Genomic DNA, 6,264 nt, shown 5'->3' on the forward strand with positions numbered 1-6,264 from the left:
AGCTGTCCAGTTTTCCCAGCACCATTTATTGAAGAGACTGTCTTTTTTCCACTGTATATTTTTTCCTGTTTTGTCAAAGATTATTTGACCATAGAGTTGAGGGTCCATATCTGGACTCTCTACTCTGTTCCACTGGTCTATCTGTCTGTTTTTATGCCAGTACCGTGCTGTCTTGGTGATCACAGCTTTGTAGTAAAGCTTGAAATGAGGTAATGCGATGCTGCCAGGTCTATTTTTGTTTTTCAACATTTCCTTAGCAATTCGGGGTCTCTTCTGATTCCATACAAATTTTAGGATTATTTTCTCCAGCTCTTTGAAAAATACCGGTGGAATTTTGATCGGAATGGCATGAAAAGTATAGATTGCTCTAGGCAGTATAGACATTTTTAACAATGTTTATTCTTCCGATCCAAGAGCATGGAATGGTCTTCCATCTCTTTGTGTCTTCTTCAATTTCTTTCATGAGTGTTCTGTAGCTCCTCAAGTACAGTTCCTTTACCTCTTTGGTTAGGTTTATTCCCAGGTATCTTATGGTTCTTGGTGCTATAGTAAATGGAATCGATTCTCTAATTTCCCTTTCTGTATTTTCATTGTTAGTGTGTAAGAAAGCCACTGATTTCTGTACATTGACTTTGTATCCTGCCGTGTTACTGAATTGCTGTATGAGTTCTAGTAGTTTGGGGGTGGAGTCTTTGGGGTTTTCCATATAAAGTATCATGTCATCTGTGAAGAGAGTTTGACTTCTTCATTGTCAATTTGGATACCTTTTATTTCTCTTTGTTGTCTGATTGATGTTGCTAGGACTTCTAATACTATGTTGAACAAGAGTGGTGAGAGTGGGCATCCTTGTCTTGTTCCTGATCTCAAGGAAGGCTGCAAGCTTTTTCCCATTGAGGATATTTGCTGTGGGTCTTTCATAGGTAGATTTTATGAAGTTCAGGAATGTTCTCTCTATCCCTATACTTTGAAGTGTTTTAATCGGGAATGGATGCTGGATTTTGTCAAATGCTTTTTCTGCATCAATTGAGAGGACCATGTGGTTCTTCTCTCTTCTCTTATTAATTTGTTCTATCACATTGATTGATTTGCGAATGTTGAACCATCCTTGTAGCCCAGGGATGAATACCACCTGGTCATGGTGGATAATCTTTTTAATGTGCTGTTGGATACTGTTTGCTAAGATCTTGTTGAGAATATTAGCATCCATATTCATCAGTGATATTGGTCTGAAATTCTCCTTTTTGGTAGGGTCTTTGCCTGGTTGGGGGGTCAGGGTAATGCTGGCTTCATAGAAAGAGTCTGGAAGTTTTCCTTCTGCTTCAATTTTTTGAAACAGATTCAGGAGAATAGGCTTTATTTCTTCTTTGAAAGGTTGGTAGAACTCCCCAGGGAATCTGTCAGGTCCTGGGCTCTTGTTTTTTGGGAAGTTTTTGATCACTGCTTCAATCTCATTACTAGATATCGGTATATTCAGGTTGTCAGTTTCTTCCTGGTTCAATTTTGGGAGTTTATAGTTTTCCAGGAATGCATATATTTCATCTAGGTTGCTTAACTTATTGGCATATAACTGTTGATAGTAACTTCTGATGATTGTTTCTATTTCCTTGGTGTTAGTTGTGATCTCTCCCTTTTTATTTATAATTTTATTAATTTGAGCTTTCTCTCTTTTCTTTTGGATTAGTGTGACCAAAGGTTTATCGATCTTATTGATTCTTTCAAAAAACCAGTTTCCAGTTTCATTGATACATTCTACTTATCTCTAGTTTCTATGTCATTGATCTCTGCTCTAATCTTGATGATTTCTCTTCTTATGTGTGGAGTTGGCTTAATTTGTTGTTGATTCTCCAGTTCTTTAAGGTGGAGAGACAGCTGGTGTATTCTGGATTTTTCAATTTTTTTGAGGGAGGCTTGGATGGCTATGTATTTCCCCCTTAGGACCACCTTTGCTGTATCCCATAGGTTTTGAGCCAAAGTGCTTCATTCTCATTGGTTTCCATGAATTGTTTAAGTTCTTTAAATCTCCTGGTTGATCCAAGCATTCTTAAGCAAGGTGTCTTTAGCTTCCAGGTGTTTGAGTTTCTTCCAAACTTTTCCTTGTGATTGAGTTCCCGTTTCAAAGCATTGTGATCTGAGAATATGCAGGGCATAATCTCAGTCTTTTGGTATTGGTTGAGCCCTGATTTGTGACCCTGTATGTGGTCTATTCTGGAGAAGATTCCATGTGCACTTGAGAGTAATGAGTATTCTGTTGTTTTAGGGTGGAATATTCTGTATATATCTATGAGGTCCATCTGGTCCCATGTGTTATTCAATGCTCTTGTTTCTTTATTGATTTTCTGCTTGGATGATCTGTCTACTGAGAGAGGCATGTTAAGATCTCCTACTATTAATGTATTCATATCAATATGACTCTTTATCTTGATTAACAGTTTTCTTATGTAATTGGCTGCTCCCATATTGGGGGCATAGATATTTACACTTGTTAGATCATCTTGGTGGATAGTCCCTTTAAGAATGATGTAGTGTCCTTCTTTATCTCTGACTATAGTCTTTAGTTTAAAATCTAATTTATCTGATATGAGAATCACTACCCCAGCCTTCTTTTGAGGCCCATTGGCATGAAAGATACTTCTCCATCCCTTCACTTTCAGTCTGGGTGTATCTTTAGGTTCGAAATGGGTCTCTTGTAGACAACATGTGGATGGATCTTGTTGTTTTATCCAATCTGCAGCCCTGTGTCATTTTATGGGCACATTTAGGCCATTCACATTGAGAGTGATTATTGATAGATGCATTTTTATGGACATCGTGTTACCTTTGAAGTCTTTCTTTCGGTAGATTGTCTCCATATTTCTGCTCAATGATATTCCTAGGATTTTTCCTCTTATATAGAACCCCCCTTAATATTTCCTGCAGTTTCGGCTTGGTGGACGCATACTCTTTTAAGCCGTGCCGGTCTTGAAAACTCCTTATCTCTCCATCCATTTTGAATGTCAGTCTTGCTGGATAAAGTATTCTTGGCTGTATGTTCTTCTCATTTAGTGCCCTGAATATATCTTGCCATCCCCTTCTGGCTTGCCAGGTTTCTGTGGACAGGTCTGATGTTATTCTGATTGGCCTTCCTCTGTATGTAAAGTGCTTCTGTGTCCTAGCTTCCTTCAAGAAAGCCTGTCTACAATTATGATTCCTCATTCTTACTATCAGGTTTCTCAAGGACTTTTGAGATTCTGTAATCCTGTGGGGAGACCATTCTGCCTCTAGTACATGAACACTGGTTCCGTTCTAGAGATTGGGAAAATTTTCATGGAGAATTTGTTCCATTATATCTTCTAGACTTCTTTCTTTCTCCTCCCCTTCAGGGATTCCAATAATTCTGACGTTGGAATGTTTCATGGCATCATTTATTTCCCTAATTTTGTTTTTGTGGCTTCTAAGCTGTCTCTTCCAGGCTTCCTCCTGATCCTTTCTATCTGTTTGTCCTCCAGATACCTAATTCTAACTTCTGTCTCAGTTACTCTAACGTTTAGAGAATTTAGATTAGATTGGAACTCATTGAGAACATTGTGAACACCATCCCTGGTCGCTTTCAGTTTGGCCCTAATCAAATCCATTTTGTCATCCATGGCTTTCTCCAACCTAACTATTGCCTGGATAATTGTTAGCCTGAATTCCCTTTCTGACCTATTGTCTATGTTGATAGCCATTAGCTCTGTTGCAGAAGGCCCAGCCTCTGAATTTTTCTTCTGTTGGGCATTCCTCCTCCTAGTCATTTTGGTGAGAGATGGCTGAATGGATGTAGCTGGATGTATTGACCATGGTGCAGTCAAGGTGCACCCTGGAATGCTTCTGAGCAATCAAGAGTCCCCACCCAAATCAAAGAAAAAAGAGAGAGAGACAGGAAAAAAAGAGAAAGATAAAATAAAAGAGAAGGCCCAGCCCAAATGGGCCCCAAGGTAAGATTTATGAAGTATACAAACAAAAACAGACAAACAAAAAGCCTGATAAAAGTAGAGGACAAGAGAAAGAAAAAAAAAAATATATATATATATATATAATTTTCTCATATATATGTATATATATATATATGCAAAACAAAACAAAAAAAAAAACCTCATCAAAAAGAACCCCAAGTATAAGATTTTTATACCACTAGTACAAACACAAATACATAGAAACACTGGCAGAATAAAAAGATAGGAGAGTGGTTATAAATTCTCACTGTGGGCGAGGAAGGTTATTTTGATTCTTCCTGGATGAATCTTGATATCTTTGTCAAAGGACTCAGCTTTCCTAAAATAAGGGGGGTTAAAAATTTGTTTACCTATAGGGGTAGCATTGATTGGGGAAGGGGGATTACCTTAAAGTTTAACTCTATATGAATATTTGAAAATAAAAATTTTAAAAAGAATAAACTAAACTAAAATAAAATTTAAAAAAATTTAAAAATAGAAAAACAATAGAAAAACATAGGTATATGTATCAAAAAGTTCAGGTTAAAAGGTTATTATGGAATTTGATGTACTGGACATCTCACTGTGATGGTAAATAGTTTAAAAAATTATCTATATTAAAAAATGAACCAGAATAGTTGGAATGAGTTAAAAATAAAAGTTGTATCTATGAAGTAGTGGTGGTTGTTCTTTTGTCTCCCCCGTTGGCTTTCTGGGGGAGGGGACTGCCAGGTGGGTTTTCAGGCAGTGTTTCCTGAGTTAAGTCCTCCCACTCCCCTCAAGGGGGTGGGCTCTGAGGAAACCAGTTTTTCAGGCTTTTGTTCTCTGGAGGTTTTTTGTTTGTTTGTTCTTTGGTTTTCTCTCGCCTTGACAGCTTTTGATGGTTTTTGGAGGTTTAGAGGAAAGCAAACTGCACCTAGACCTCCCTCTCAGAGAGAAGCCTCTTTCTGTTCCCCCTCTAGGTGCTACAGAGCACATAAGTAACCGTGGGGCTGCTGGCAGACCATGTTCCCAGTCGCGGTCCCTGGGGACAGAGGAACTCCTGCTTGTACCCAAAACCACAACAGCAGTAGCTGTCTGGGCTGCTCCAGACCACCAGAGAGGTCCCAAGCAGCGATAGCACACTGAGATTTTCCCGCTGGCCTGGGCTTGTAGTGATTAGACTCTCCGGGTCCAAGAGCGCCAGGCTGGGGCCTGCATGCGCACACACCTCTCGCAGGGGAGAGTGTGGGATGCGACTCAGACTCTGGTAGTGCAGCACTGCGTGGGCGAGGGGACTGCAAAAAGGCTGTGCTTCTGCCAGCTGGTGAGTCTCCCAGCCCTCACAGGAGCTGCACTCCACGCACTCTCAGGCACACTCAAGGCTCAGGGACCAAGACCTGGCTCAGTGCCAGAGGTGGCTTTCCTGGGTTTGGGGACTTAAGCCCCTGTCCCTAACTGTCCCAATTCCCACAGTTCCCCCCATGATCCTTTGCTCTTTTGGAGTGCTTTAAACAAGACTCCAAGTTAATGCTGGTCCCCAATCACAGGGCACTCTCATATTGGGTTATTACTTTCCAATGGGTTGTTTCTGGTGGCTCTCTCCCCCTTTTGTTTATCTTCCAATATTAGTCCAATGTTCCCACTCTGCTTTACCTGCCCACTAGCATCTTCTGCCCCCGTAGAGATCCAGATGTGTATAATTCTAATCTCAGACTGATTTCATGGGTGATCAGAGTCCTTTGGTAAGTAATAAGCTCACTTTAGGGTACAGGCTGAAATGGTGCCTCCTCCTAGTTCTCTGCCATCTTGTCTTCTCCTGTCTTCTGTTCTTATCATTTAAGGACTTATACCACATGAGAAATATTAACAGTTTCATCATTCCTAAAATCACAAAGTTTTTCAATCTAAAACATATGTTTATTTTATTCATATTATCCATTTGAATGTTTTAGTCAAGGAATGCTTTCATATTTTTTATACTTTTTATATTAAACAACTTGAGAAACATGAAATGGGATCATCTTAAATCACCAATACATTAATATTCCTGCACACTGAGATCATTGCTCTCTAATCCCTGATTTCCCCAGTAATCACAAACCTATTTCCAGTCACCAGTACACACTCTACTTGGAGCATTTGTAAGGGAGACAGGCTCTAAGACAAAACTAGAAAAGCATCCTCATTCTGAAGACAGACCCTAGAGAGAAGCATTAAGGACTCAGTCTAAAACCAGACCCCTCTGACTTCACCATACACTGCTCAGAAGATGGAATCCTCTAGAGTCATCTTGGGCTGCCATGGGCAAGGACATACAACTGAGTCTCAATTA

The sequence above is a fragment of the Mustela lutreola genome, chromosome 8 (genome assembly GCF_030435805.1).
Source record: "Mustela lutreola isolate mMusLut2 chromosome 8, mMusLut2.pri, whole genome shotgun sequence".
NCBI lineage: Eukaryota > Metazoa > Chordata > Mammalia > Carnivora > Mustelidae > Mustela > Mustela lutreola.